Below are 16,210 nucleotides of genomic sequence, written 5' to 3'. Positions count from 1 at the left end.
ATGTCAGCGAGTGAGCCTTATGGAGAGTGGAAGGCTTTGTTACCTTTTGGCTGCCGGGTGCCCTTCTGTTCAGGGAGTCAACGTTTCTACTCATAGTAGGTTAAGTCATTAACTGTTAAGATCCTCACACCCATCCAACAAAGAAAAGTGACATTAGTCAGCGTCCATTTAATTGAAACGCGGGCATTATCATTCTTTCATTTCTGAGTGGAAACGCGTGGGGCAGGATTCCATTTTAACAATTCCAACTGTGGCATTGGGACCCTCGGCACATTTTGGGACTTCGGGATGGATCTGAACTTCTCTGAGCCTCCATTTTCTGCTTAGTTTACTTAAAGTCAGTGATGGTCTTCTTAGAGTGAGAGAGGGTCCACCCCGAGGTCAGCCGTGTCTTTTTCAGAGGGTCTTACAAAATTTTAAGTGGGAGCACATACGTAAAGGAGTCAAGCATGCGGTAGGTGTGCAGATGTGTTAGCTGAATCTGAATTTACAGGGACAATGAGGAATGAGCGACGGAAAAAGAGGAGGTACAAAATGTCTAGACTGGCGGACATGAACCAGTCACTTATAATAGGCAAATGTTGCAAATATATCCGGTTAAACTGTACTAAAAAGATACAGTGTATAAAGAGGTTAGAGTGGGAGAGAGCCAAAGCATAAGAGACTCTTAAAAACTGAGAACAAATTAAGGGTTGACCGGGGGGGGGGGGGGGGGGGTGATGGGCGTTGAGGAGGGCACCTCTTGGGATGAGCACTGGGTGTTGTATGGAAACCAATTTGACAATAAATTTCATATATTGAAAAAAAGATACAGTGTGAACTAACAGAAATATAAAGAACTGCTAGAGATTTCCATTTGCAGCAACATGACCAACTTGATATCTTAAAAACTTCTGCATTCAAAAGCTTGAGACATGCCTGATAAAATACAACAAACATTCTTGTTAGATACGTGGCTGATTTCACAAGTATAAAAAATCTTGTGGTTTAAAACAGACGAGAGAGAGAGAGAGAGAGATCTGAAAACCATAATGGTAAGCTGACCATGGTTCTATGGGTGCCCTGGAAATATCTGAAGATTTCTGTAACTAAAATGCTTGAGTTTTAATTTCTGTGAAAGAACAGGAGACAAAGCTCTGGCCCCAATAAAATAGAAATTGGAAATGAAACTCCAGCATTAAGCTGGGTTCCTTTTTTTAAAAAAAATTATTTTAATGTTTATTTTTGAGAGAGAGAGAGACAGAGCACGAGCAGGAGAGGGGCAGAGAGAGAGGGAGACACAGAATCTGAAGCAGGCTCCAGGCTCCGAGCTGTCAGCACAGAGCCCGACATGGGGCTCGAACTCACAAGCCATGAGATCATGACCTGAGCTGAAGTTGTGTGCACAACCGACTGAGCCCCCTGGGCGCAAGCTGGGATCCTTTAAGGGCTATTTCTATGATAAAAGAACAGTTTAGAAAACAATCCACCTGCTGGCAAAGGGACACCATAAAAACATGAGTCCATCTTAACTTGGGTTCTGATTCAAGAAGAACAAAAAAACAAGAAACTCTCCCCCCACCCCGAGAATTAAGTATTTCAGAGCTAAGAAACCACAAACCAGGAAATTGACACCACGTGGTCCAAGGTGTGTAGCACTAGAGACTGATGGGTAAAAGGAAACACACATCATTAACATGGGACACTTCACTCACCCCACAGAGCATGCCCACCATAAAGATGCAACAAGCAATAAAACATAAACAAAATTTAGGGGCGCCTGAGTGGCTCCGTCGCTTGAGCGCCCGACTTCGGCTCAGGTCATCTCGCGGTCAGTGAGTTCAAGCCCCGTGTCGGGCTCTGTGCTGATAGCTCGGAGCCCGGAGCCTGCTTGGGATTCTGGGTCTCCCTCTCTCTCTGCCCCTCCCCCACTCGTGCTCTCTGCCTCTGTCTCTCTCTCTCTGTCAAGAATAAAGAAACATTAAAAAAAATTAAAAAAAAATAAAATTTAAACATACAAAAGAAGCAGGATATCATGAAAATAATAAGGAATGAAAGCAAGCAACAGAAGCACAATTAGGCCTTCCAGTACTTCAGACACGGAAATTATAAAACACAGAATGTACAATGAGTGTCTTGAGGTTTAAAGAACAAAAAGAGAAAATTTAAAAAAAATATGAACGAGAAAAAGAGACTCAAAAGAGATGAGCAAATTTGAATAAGGATCATATGGAACTTTGAGAAATTAGGAATATAATTATTAAAAGTAAAATGCAATGCAGCGATGAAATAGCACACTTGTGTCAGCTGAAAAACGAAGCAGGAGGGGGAGCAAAGAAACACAAAGAAAGAAACATGAAGGTCAAGAGATATGGAGGATAGACTGTGAGCCCCACTATACACATAACTGAGGGGCACCCGGGTGGCTCATTGTTAAGCCTCTGACTTCACGTCAGGTCATAATCTCACAGTATGGGAGTTCGAGCCCCACCTCGGGCCCTGTGCTGACAGCTCAGAGCCTGGAGCCTGCTTCGGATTCTGTGTCTCCCTCTCTCTCTGCCCCTCCCCCACTTATACACTCTCTCTCTTTCTCTCTCTCTGTCAAATAAATAAATAAACATGAAAAAAATTACAAAATAATTTACACATAATTGAAGTGTAGAAAAAGTAAAGAAATGAGTGTGTTGGCGGGGGGAGGGCATAATATAGGGAGATGATGGTTGAGAATTTTCCAGAATGGACAAAAGACATGGATCTTTGGATTAAGGAAGATAAAAATTTCCAAGCAAGATAAATATAAGGCATCCACATATAAACACAGTTAGTGAAACTGTAGAACCTCAAAGACAGAGATTTGTAAAGTATACAAAGAGAAAAAGTAGATTATCTTCAGTGGAACAAAAGGAGAATTCTCAGTTGCACTAGCGGCAGATAAAAGCTGGACAGTAACTCCACAGGGATGGGGAAAAATAACTACCGATACAGAAATTATCATTCAGAAGTGAAGTAAAAAAGGCACATTTTCAGAAAATCAAAATGGGGAGAATTTGTCATCAATGGATTCCAACTAAAGGAGCTTTTCAAAGGTGTATTTTACAGAAAGAAGGAAACCAAATCTAGAGGCAAAAGCCAAGATGGAAGAGAATGGAAAACAAAGAAAGAGGTAAATAGGTAGATTCAACATAAGAAATAGTGACTAGGGGCTCCTGGGTGGCTCAGTCAGTTAAGCGACTGGCTCTTGATCCTGGCTCAGGTCATGTTCTCACTGTTTGTAAGATCGAGCCCCACGTCGGGCTCTGTGTTGACAAGGAGAAGCCTGCTTAGGATTCTCTCTCTCCCTCCCTCTCTACCCCTTCCCTGCTCGTGTGCTCTTTCTCTCAAAATAAATAAACTTAGGGGCACCTGGGTGGCGCAGTCGGTTAAGCGTCCGACTTCAGCCAGGTCACGATCTCGCGGTCCGTGAGTTCGAGCCCCGCGTCGGGCTCTGGGCTGATGGCTCGGAGCCTGGAGCCTGTTTCCGATTCTGTGTCTCCCTCTCCCACTGCCCCTCCCCTGTTCATGCTCTGTCTCTCTCTGTCCCAAAAATAAATAAATGCTGAAAAAATAAAAATAAATAAACTTAAAAAAATACATATTGAAAAAAGAAATGGTGATTAAACATTTAAAATAATAATGATAAATTTGGAAAGAGAGCTAAGGTAAGATGATTGAAGTAAAATTCTGTGCAAAAATAAAATGTAAGAAGGGAGAGGTAATCAAATTTAAAGAGGTCTGAAGTCCTCAAAATTTTCAGGACGATGTTAAAGATATGGATTAACTTTAGAATTTGTATTGTCTTTCTTTTTTTGTTTGTGCATTAAAAGATTGACTTCAAAGATAAAAAAAATAAAAAAAAAGAATTTGTATAGTTAAGAATGTACATTAAGACTGTAAGAATAACCAAAAGAAGATTAGAAATAGGATATATAATTTCAAAATTAGAAAGAAATCATGGACAGCTAAAACAATGACCTCAATGAATAAAAAAAAAAAAAAGCAGAACAGAAAAAAGCAAAAACAGAAAAATCAGGGTAAATAGCACAAAAAAATTATAGAAATATATGCAAATACAACAGCAATCACTATAAATGTAAACTGGCCAAACTTTACAGTTAAAAGAGTTTGTAAATTAGATGACAATATGCAATCTAGCTATACGCTTTTGACAAGAGGCATAAATAAAATATGAGGGCAGAAAAGTTAAAAGGATAGAAAAAGTTACATTAAGTAAATCACTTCAAAAACAAATATAGGTGTATTAGACAAATTAAGCTAAAAAAAAAAAAACAAACACTATTATGAAGAGAGTCAAGTGATTAAAGATACATTGAACCAGTTGGTGGCAGAGGGGGAAAACATACATTATACCAGGAAGATATCCCAATTCCAAACTCGTGTGTATCTAATGACATAGCCTCAAAATATGTGAAACAGAATGGACAAAATAAGAAAGAAAAAAAATCCATCACCACAGTGGGAGATTTTACTCCATCTCTCTTTGTATGTAGAAGGTTGAGGAGACCAAAAATTAATAAAACAGATTCAAACAGCTCATCAATCTGCAACGCATTTCTAAATAATTTAGAGTTCAAAAAAAATCTTAAAATGGGAATTAGAAAATAACTATAAAGGAATAAAAATTAAAATACTACATTACATATAGAAACATGTGAGATACAGTTAAAGAGGTATTTAGATATAAACTTAGCTCAGTTTAGATGTGAAGAAATGTTGAATATTTGTGAACAAAGCATCCAGTTTAAGAAATTAGGAAAACCAAATAAAATTGAAGGGAAAAAATAACCTGCCTTCTCTGTTCCCCTCTCTCTCTGCCCCTACCCTGTTCTCGCTCACTCTCTCAAAAATAAATATTTTTTTTAAAAAAGGTCGAACAAAAGAGAAGCAATAAATAAACAATATTAGGAAACAGGCATACACTGATGAATTTTGTAATCTCCCAAGACAATTCTTTGTAAAACTTTATGTCAATACGTTTAAATATTTAAATAAAGTAAACAATTTCCTGTATCAAAACTGATTCAAGAAGAAACGGAAAACTCCAATAGACCCACAATCATTGAAAACATCAAATCACTAATTAAAAATCTTTCTGCATAAAAGGCACCAGACTCAAACACTTCTAAAGAGGATTGCTAACGAGTTGGTTTTCTTGCATGATGACCAGGTTGGTTTTGTCTTAAAAAGTTAATTAATTTATAGATTCATGGATTGAATCTATTCAATCATGGATTGAATCTAGTTGACATATAACACCATACTAGTTTCAAGTGTACAAAACAATGATTTGATGTTGTATACATTGTGGCATAATCACTACCATAGAACTACTTACCATCCATCACCATACAAAGTCACAAAAAATATCTCTTTTTTGTGATGAGGAACAGAAACATTTTCTTATATACAGATAGAATATCAACCAAAATGTCACAATTAATGTCACAATTAATGGTAAAAGTTTACAAGCATACCTTCTAATATCAGGAAAAAGAGAGAGATACCCACTGTCACTACTTTTATTCAGTGTAATACTAGAGTCATCAGCCATCACAGTAAGGCAAGAAAAGTAAATGAAAGATGTAAGGATTGGAAAGGACGGAACAGTCAACGATTTCTTCTTCTTTTTTTAAACTTACGCTTTATTTTTTATTTTTGAGAGACAGAGAGAGAGCGCGAATGGGGGAAAGGGTCTGAGGGGGAGAGAGAGAGAGAGAGAGAGAGAGAGAGAGAATCTCAAGCAGTATTCATGCTCAGTGTGGGGACTGAGCCCCACATCAGGCTCCATGAACCTGGGATCATGACCTGAGCCAAAATCAAGAGTCGGGTGCTCAACCAACTGAGCCACCCAGGGGCCCCTAGTCATCAATTTCTTCTGATAGAATTACTAAGAGCTCTGAAAGACTGTATTTTGTATTTTATTTACATTTTGCAGATGAGAAAGAGGAAACTTGAAAAGTACAACATCACATAGCTAGTATGTAGTGCCCCTTGAGTATTTCCTCTCTTGGTCAACGACACCACTATCTATCCGGTCATATAAGCTAAAAATCTAGAAGTCACCCTTTTCAATAATCTCTCCCTTACCTTATCACGTCCAGTGCATCATCAAATTTCTCTACATCTCTCCTAGCACGACTTTCACACTGAATTCTTACACTCACTGTTGTTCTGCTTATTCAACAACAGTTAAGTAGCCCTTGCCACGAGATATGCACTCTCCTAAATGCTTTGCAAATCTGAACTCATTCATTCCTCATAGCAATGCTCTGCAGTAGGGATTGTCATTATCCCCATTTTACATATTAGGAAACTGAGACACAGAGAGGTTTAACAGCTTGCTCAATTATACACAACTCGTAAGTAACAGAGCTGGCCTGTGAGCTCAGGCAGTCTAAACTCCAGAGTCTATATTCTGCCTATTTCTAATATTTTTCTATTATGCAGCCAGGGCAACCTTTCAAAATTGTAAATCTGATTACGTAATTCCGCTACCAAGAAATTATTTGGTGGCTTGATAAACTAAAAAATTCTTTAGTGAACTAAAAAATAAAAAGTAAAATATCCTTATTATGATCAACAAAGCCTTGCACATTCCGGTCCCTACCTATCTCTGCAGTATCATGTCCCATCTCATCACTCTCTATTCCAGGCACAATAGTTTAACGATTGCACTGCCCCCAATCCCACGCCAGGACCTTCACACGTGCTATTTCTTTTGTCTTCTCTGATTAATTTCCACCCGATTAATTTCAATTCATGGCTCATATCAGTGCCTCAAGAAAGTTATCCCCAACCCTTTATTATAGGCTTTCTACTCACTGTGAGTCTCTCCTTCATAGAAGTTAGCACAACGGCAATTTTACATTTTATTTGTGTGCTTATTTATATTCATAGACCATAAGGGAGGACAGAGACCATGGCTTTTTATCCTTGTGACTGTATCACCAGGGCTTAGCATCGACACTTAGGTCTTTATGATACCAAAAGGCCTGCTACGTGGTGTGCTATGATGTAAAGTAGATTTTAGAAAGTATGTCACGGTGCCTGGGTGGTTCAGTCGGTTGAGTGTCGGACTTTGGTTCGGGTCATGATCTCGGAGTTCGTGAGTTCGAGCCCCGCATTGGGCTTGCTGCTGTCAGCACAGAGCCCGCTTCGGATCCCCTGTCCCCCTCCCTCTCTGCCCCTCCCCTGTTCATGCTCTCTCGTTCAAAAATTTTTTTTAAATATATATATTGTCCCGGGTTTAAACTCATCAAATATTTATTGAGCATCTACTGTGTGACAAGTACCATGCTGGGCTATAATGGCAGCATGAGTATATATGTGTGCACATGAATGTGTATGCATGTGTATACATCACGTAGAAAAGACTATTATTAATGGTGATCCCTGGGGGCTGAGATTATGAATATTTCTTATCATGTTAGCTGTGCTTTATGTCGTTTTTCTAGTAAATATGCACTATCTTCGCAATAGAGAAAACAAATACTTTTTTTAAAGATATGGTCTGTTTTAATTTTTTTAAATCACTTTACATTTATTTATTTTTTAATTTTTTTTTAACGTTTATTTTTGAGACAGAGAGAGACAGAGCATGAACAGGGGAGGGGCAAAGAGAGAGGGAGACACAGAATCTGAAACAGGCTCCAGGCTCTGAGCTGTCAGCACAGAGCCCGAGGCGGGGCTCGAACTCAGGGACCGTGAGATCATGACCTGAGCCGAAGTCGGACGCTTAACCGACCAAGCCACCCAGGCGCCCCTAAATCACTTTACATTTAAATAATAACAATATTGTTCTTCGCAAATCTTTCCTCTCAGGTCCTTATTTTGTACAGTTACCTTTCCTTTTTTTTAATTTAAATTTTATTTTTTCAAGTTCTTTTTAAAATTTATTTAATTTGAGAAAGAGAGAGAGAGGGGAGAGAGCATGAGCAGGGGAGAGGCAGAGAGAGGGAGAGAGAGAATCCCAAGCAGGCTCCATGCTGTCAGCATAGAGCCTGACGTGGGCCTCAAACTCACGAAATGTGACATCCTGGCCTGAGCCAAAACCAAGAGTAGGGCACTTGACTGACTGAGCCACCCAGGCACCTCTGATTTTTATTTTTTTAATTTATTTAAATCCAAGTTAGTTAACATATAGTACAATAATGGTTTGAGTACAGTGTAGTGATTCATCACTTACCTATAACACCCAGCGCTCATCCCAACAAGTGCCCTCCTTAATGCCCGTCACCCATTTGGCCCATCCCCCCCACCCAACACCCCACCAGCAACCCTCAGTTTGTTCTCTGTTTTAAGGGTCTCTTCTGGTTGGCCTCCCTCTCTGTTTTGATCTTAGTTTCCCTTCCCTTCCCCTAAGCTCATCTGGAGAAAACAATTATTCTTAAAAGAAATATATAACCTGACAAAATTTGATTTACTCTGTAGAGCTAGAAACTGACTTATACAGATTTCACAGTCCCCTTACTCAATGATATTTTCTTCTGCTGCTTCCTGGATCAAGGATTCTAGACAGCATGTGACTCTTTTGTTTTTTAAGTTTTTAATGTTTATTTATTTTTGAGGGCGAGAGAACGTGCAAGGAGGGGAGGGGCAGAGGGAGAGGGAGACACAGAATCCGAAGCAGGCTCCAGGCTCCAGGCTCCGAGCACAGAGCCTGATGCGGGGCTCGAACCCACGAACGGCGAGATCATGACCTGAGCTGAAGTCCGACGCTTAACCGACTGAGCCACCCAGGTGCCCCAAAGGCGTCATATGACTCTTGAAGAAAGGATTGTCAAAGGAGTGGTTGAAAACTATTTCCAGCATAGGGTGCAGTTTACGTAGTACGAGGAATCTCCACGTACCCTTCACCTTGCTTCCATCTTGCATAACCATGGCACATTTATCAAAACTAAAAAATTAACATTGGCACAATACTATTAATTAAACTACAGACTTCATTCAAATTTCACCACTTTTTCCACTAATGTCCTTTTTCTGTCCCAGGATCCAAGCCATAGATCCCACATTGCACTGAGTCCCCCCAACAATCTGAGAGTTACTTGTTTTTGTTTTTGTTTTCATAACTATAACATTATGAAGAGTACGGGTCAGGTATTTAGCTCATCAGGCAACCCCTCGATTTAGGTTTATCTGATGTTTTCTCATGATTAGATTGAGTTTATGAATTTTCGACAAGAATACTGTGGAGGTATTGTACCCTTTTCAGTGCATCGTATCGGGAGCTACATAATATTAACTTTGATCACTCGGTTAAGATGTGTCTGGCAGATATCTCCACTATAAATTTATGATTTTTTCCTTTGTAATCAATATTTATCTTGGAGATGATAGTCTGAGGCTATATGAATATTCTGTTTCTCCTTAAACTTTTGCCAACTAATTTTAGCATTCACCAGTAGATTTTTCCTATAGCAATTATTACTATAGTATTCTAATGGTGATTATTCCCCTCTTTCTTTGTACTTTGTACATTTATTACTTGGAATTCTTCTATAAGGGAGATTTGTCTTTTCTCCCTTATTTATTTAAATATTTAAAAAAAATTTTTCTGTTTGAAATAATTTTAGACTTACAGAAAGTTACAAAAATCGTACAATGAGTTTTCATATAACCTTTTCCCAAAGATAAATTCTTACATAAGCATAGTGAGCATTACCAAAACCAGGAAATCAATGTTGGTACAAAATATACGGTTAACTAAACTATGAAATTTATTGGATTTTACTAGTTTTTATATGTGCTCTGTCCCGTGTGTGTGTGTGGTTCTACAAAATTTTATCACTTGTATAGACTTGTATAACCACCACCAAAATCAGGATCAGACCTACCATTTATTTATATCATGGTGGATGCATGGATATTATTTGATTCATTTGGGTATAATGCTATTGTCATTTATTTTTTTTGCTTAAATTGTCCAACTTTGGCCAATGGAAACTCTTTTGGGTGGACGACTGTGTCCTTTTAACAAACCACCACTTTTTTTTTTTTTTTTTTAAAGCACCTTCTAAATTTCTGGCACCAGAATCATCTTGTATTTTTCCTAACGTAGCTCTGGAATCAACCATTTCTCCAAGGATTCCTAGTTCCTTTTACTGGAGAATGGTATTTAGAAACCATGGCCTGTGTGCTCTGTATATTCATGGCTACTGGAGTATCTCTCTGGGCACTCTCAGTGGCTATAGCTCGATATTATGTGTGTGTGTGTGTGTGTGTGTGTGTGTGTGTATACATATATATATATATATATATGCAAACTACATATAAACCTATATATATTAGCTGTATATAAACTATATAGTTTATATTTATAGTTGATATATAATATAGTTTACATATATATAGTTTATATAGTTAATATATATGGGTTATATATATTTAATATATATACGGGTTATATACATTTAATACATGGCATATATTAAAATGAATATATATGTAATATATATATATATTTATTTATTTATATATATATATGTCCAATTTGGCACCACAGGGTTCATTCCAGTGTTCCTCTTCTGCTTATTTGTAACTTCTTTAACCAACGGTGAGAAATCTGGATTTCATTATCGAAAATATATTTCCTTATTTGTTTAACCCTATATACACATAAAGTTGTTTCAGAATTGCTGACCCATAGACCTATAAGAAACAAAACTGACCAACTTTTAAAACACAAATGTCTCCAGGAGGTATAGAAACACTTGTTTACGCTAAAGTCTTAGTAACTACCTAGAAGACATCTTGAGAGAAATAGCAGCAGTAGAAACTTAAATGATGGGGTTTGGGTTGAAGAAAACAGGGCTGGAAAGGAATGAAGGACAAGGAACAAAAAGCCACCCACCAAATGCTGTCTCCTTCCTGCTTTGGCTAAGGTATAAATTTGATCCTGTGGCTCTCAGGGTCTGGTAACTCCTGAACTCCCCATCTCTGTGATACTCGCTCAAATCACAGACTGCTGGTGACAAATGCCTGACTTTTGGAAAAAAACATATAGCCTGGAACAGAGTAGTAGACATTAAGCTATACAGATCTGCCCCTGGTACTCCAGCTGCTTTCGGCAACTCTGATTTGCATCCAGCAGAGACGCTTTGGCATTTGCTAAAGTATTTGTGTATAGCCATCCAGTGGCAGTGCAATAACAAAAGAGGAAGAATGAAAGGCAATAAAAAAAAAAAAAAAAACTGTCAAATAACAAACCAGCCAAAGACACATCCTCTAATTGTTATTCCAGACAGTTACCAGTTTTCTGGGGAGATTATGGCAGCAATAAATATTGAGGACAGGCTTCCCTGAATCTAACCTCCCCATACCTTCACCAACTTAGACTTTCCTTTACACAATTCAAGACAGCAACGGAAACTTCTACAAACCCCAGACCAATTGTTGTGTCTTAGTCTCATGATCATATTCCATACATGCCCCCCTCTTCTTATATATACTTTTGGGAAGACCTAAAACATTGTAAGAATGTGTTTTCGTTGTTGATTTATAAGGTAGTGTTGGAAATACATATGTTTCCGAACCATAACTTAGGTTCGATTCTCGGATCCAATAGCTACTCTTAGCTCCCTGAAGTCCATTAAGCTTCAATTACTTTATGTATATAGTATTTATCTGATATTGTGCCAGGGTCTATCTAGATGCTCACCAATCCCATTTCTTTTTTAAAAAAATTTTTTTAATGTTTATTTTATTTTTAAATGTTTACATGTTTATTTATTTTTGAGAGAGAGAGAGACAGAGTATGAGTTGCAGACGGGCAGAGAGAGAGAGGGAGACACAGAATCTGAAACAGGCTCCAGGCTCCGAGCTGTCAGCACAGAGCCCGGCCCGGGGCTCGAACTTACTAACCGCGAGATCATGACCTGAACCGAAGTCAGACGCTTAATCGACTGAGCCACCCGGGCGCCCCTCACCAATGCCATTTCTTTTCGTGACTATACAGAAAGACTATTTCCCAGGCTCCTTTGGAATTGTGCTGTGGCACTTGACTGGATGCTGGGAATACAATATGGACAGAAGTGATATATATACCACAGCCAGGCCTGGCCATGAGATATCCCATGTGATCCCTCATGCTCTCTCTTTTGGTTTGTTGGCTAGTGGAATGCAGAGGAGCCAGCACAGAATCCTGAGGAAGGCTTAAATAATGGGGAATTCCTACATAGATAGAGCTTATGTCCCTGAGTCACTGTTTGGAGAACTCTATGGAAAGCCACCCACCAGTATCTGAATAGATTGAGACATGAATGGAAAAAAAAAAAAAATTAGCTCATGCCAGGAAGACTATGGGATTATTTATTATAGTAGCTCATATTACTTACCCTGATTAATACATACTTGCTTCTATTATTCAATAAGATATTATTGGTGGGGCACCTGGGTGGCCCAGTTGGTCGGGCGTCCAACTCTTGATTTCGACTCAGGTCATGATCTCACAGTTCATGAGTTCAAGCCCCGCATCGGGCTTTGTGCTGACAGTGTGAAGCCTGCTTGGGGTTCTCTCTCCCTCTCTCCCCCTCCTCCTGCCCCGCCCCCCCGTCTCTCAAAATAAATAAATAAACTTAAAAATGTATACATTAAAAAAATAAGATGTTACTGGTAAAGCACATAGCATTGTGCTTGGCGCATAGTAGGGGCTTAACATTGTTGAGGTGTTATAAATATAATCTGACCCAAAATATAGACTTGCAGAGAAATGAAAAGTAGTTCAAAGTTTGTTTGCTGAGCAAGGACAATGAAACTACATTTCCTAGTTCTTTCCCCTGCATCTTATTTCTCATGATTCTGCATGGAAATATGTGAAGCTCCTTATTTTTGAGAGAGAGAGAGAGAGAGAGTGCGTGAGCAGCAGAGAGAGAGGGAGACCGAGGATCTGAAGCAGGCTCCGGGCTGACAGCAGAGAGCCCAATGCGGGGCTTGAACGCACAAACTGCGAGATCGTGACCTGAGCTAAAGTCAGACACTTAATCGACTGAGCCGCCCAGGTGCTCTCAAGCTTCTTATTTCTAAATTATTTTGTTTTACCTCTGTGTATGTAGATTTCCAGTTTCAGGGCTTGAACTGTCATCTTTCCTATTGTATATTTATTCGGTTCCCTAAAATGAGGCGAGTACTTTGAAGGGAGAAGCTTGTTTTTTTTGCCTGAACCTCATGCCTTCCAGCTAACTCTAGGTCACATCAGGTACTTTTCCCTCTGCCTCTTACGCATTATCAATCACAGCGTTATCTAACTCGGGTTTCATCTCCAGCCTTGGGGTAGAAATTTCTTTTCTAATTGCCCTAGATTATTATCATCCAGTGAAACACTGACTACGGTGGGTACGTCATTCTAACATTTCAGATTGGTTTGACCACAAAAGGCCTTGAAGTGTCTCTCGGCCACCAGGCAGAAGTCTTTCAGTTTCAAATCATTTGTGTAACTGTCTTTGTTTATTGAATGTTTCTGAAGCCATCCCTCGCAACTTTCAGCTCCTATAGAGATAGTTCCCTCCTCCCTTTAAGGCAGATGGAAGAGAAAACAAGCCACCAAGTCTATACTACCTTAATTTTTTTTAACATTTATTTATTTTTGAGAGACAGAGAGAGGCAGAACATGAGCAGGGGACGGAGAGAGAGAGAGGGAGGCACAGAATCCGCAGCAAGCTCCAGGCTCTGAGCTGTGAGCCCAGAGCCCGACGCGGGGCTCGAACTCACGAACCGTGAGACCATGACTGAGCTGAAGTCGGACGCTCGACCGACTGAGCCACCCAGGCGCTCCGATATACTACTTCATTTTAAACTCTTTAAAGTTTCTTTTGAGGGAGAGAGAGAGAGAGAGAGGCAGAAAGAAAGGGAGAGAGGGAGAATCCCAAGCGGGCTCTGTGCTGTCAGCGCAAAGCCTGATGCAGGGCTTGAACCCGCAAACCGTGAGTTCCTGACCTGAGCGGAAATCAGGAGTCAGACGCTTAACTGACGGAGCCACCCAGGCGCCCCCTACCTTACGACTGAAAAGTTTTTTCAGCTTTTTCCCCCCCCCCAGAACATTTGAAGCTTCTGTTACTTGTGTTTTTAGGCGGAATGAATGACTGCCTCTGCCTAAAATTTTTCTGCAGAGGTAGTTCTCTTATCAGTGCTAACGCATTGGCTCAGAAACTTTAATAGTTGACAAACTGCCCCACTGAGAACGTTTTGAAAGTCTACATCTGCTCAGGTTTTCATCCACAAGAAAGGGAAGATCTTTCACCACTGAGTACATATTAAAGCAACAGAAGGAGGCCAAATACAGATGCTTTCAGATTACAGGCCATGAGTTCTGATTATTCAAGGCACACTTAATACTGATTTATCCCACTTATAAAAGAGGCACATGGAAACTTGTGCTGAATACCTTAGAACAGTGGTTCTCAAAGTGTGGTCCCCGGACCAGCCGTATCAGCTACACCCGGAAATTACAGGCCATGAGTTCTGATTATTCAAGGCACACTTAATACTGATTTATCCCACTTATAAAAGAGGCACATGGAAACTTGTGCTGAATACCTTAGAACAGTGGTTCTCAAAGTGTGGTCCCTGGACCAGCCGTATCAGCTACACCCGGAAATTACAGGCCATGAGTTCTGATTATTCAAGGCACACTTAATACTGATTTATCCCACTTATAAAAGAGGCACATGGAAACTTGTGCTGAATACCTTAGAACAGTGGTTCTCAAAGTGTGGTCCCCGGACCAGCCGTATCAGCTACACCCGGAAATTACAGGCCATGAGTTCTGATTATTCAAGGCACACTTAATACTGATTTATCCCACTTATAAAAGAGGCACATGGAAACTTGTGCTGAATACCTTAGAACAGTGGTTCTCAAAGTGTGGTCCCTGGACCAGCCGTATCAGCTACACCCGGAAATTACAGGCCATGAGTTCTGATTATTCAAGGCACACTTAATACTGATTTATCCCACTTATAAAAGAGGCACATGGAAACTTGTGCTGAATACCTTAGAACAGTGGTTCTCAAAGTGTGGTCCCTGGACCAGCCGTATCAGCTACACCCGGAAATTTGTAGCAATGTAAATTCTTAGGCTTCGTGATACAATGTCCAAATCAAATCCCCTGTGAGCGGGGCCTAGCAAGCTGTCACTTAGCAAAGCCTCCGAGTGATAATGAGGTAGGCTAACGTTTGAAAATTATTGCCTTAGAAAGTACCACGAAGCTAACGTCATGTATCCCAAAGTGACGATGATGAAGACGGTAATAAAAACAATAATATCTAGGGGCACGGTGGCTCAGTCAGTTAAGCGTCCCGACTTCGGCTCAGGTCATGATCTCACGGTTTGTGAGATCGAGCCCCGTGTCGGGCTCTGTGCTGACAGCTCAGAGCCCGGAGTCTGCTTTGGATTCTGTGTCTCCCTCTCCCTCTGCCCCTTCCCCGCTCATGCGATGACTCTATCTTTCAATGATAAATAAACGTTAGAAAACATTTAAGAAAACAAATCAATAAAACAATAATATCTAATACTTACTAAGCAGTTGCTATGGGCTAGGCGGAGTACTTCAAATGGATTAGATCTTTTATTTTTACTTATTTTTATTTTTATTGTAGAGAGAGAGGGAGGGCGGGGGGAGAGGGGCAGAGCAAGAATGTTAAGTAGGCTCTGTGTTCAGCGTGGAGCCCGATGCAGGGCTTGATCCCACGACCCTGGGATCACGACCGGAGCCGAAATCAAGAGTCAGACGCTCAACCGACCGAGCCACCCGCGCAAGGGTTGGTGGAGTGTTCCTGTCAAACGTTGACTATTCCAGAAATAAATGCAGAGACTTTTGAAATGCCCATCATGACGTCTGGTCTGATAGCTGTTGTACTTAACGCTGGGCATGGCTTCATAATATGTTTTGACTTAATTATATAAGGTTGAAAAACAATATTTCGGGACAGGTTAATTTTGCACACCCTGGTGCGACGGAACCATGTGAAAGTACCTCAGAAATAAAGTTTCCACTCATCCTGTGAGAGTTTCTAAGCATTCGCCGTTCTGGAAGAGAGAAGCTGTGAGCAAAACTGTTCTCTCTTTTAATGGCTTTAGATTCTTGTGGCTTGAGTGAGAGCTGGCTTTTCAGAGAGCCAGGGGCCTGATGAATCCCTGACATACTCCAGGACAAAATAAAAGGTACGTCTATTTCTTT

This window comes from Acinonyx jubatus, chromosome X, assembly GCF_027475565.1.
Source record: "Acinonyx jubatus isolate Ajub_Pintada_27869175 chromosome X, VMU_Ajub_asm_v1.0, whole genome shotgun sequence".
Lineage (NCBI taxonomy): Eukaryota > Metazoa > Chordata > Mammalia > Carnivora > Felidae > Acinonyx > Acinonyx jubatus.
Note: the sequence above shows the minus strand (reverse complement) of the source record.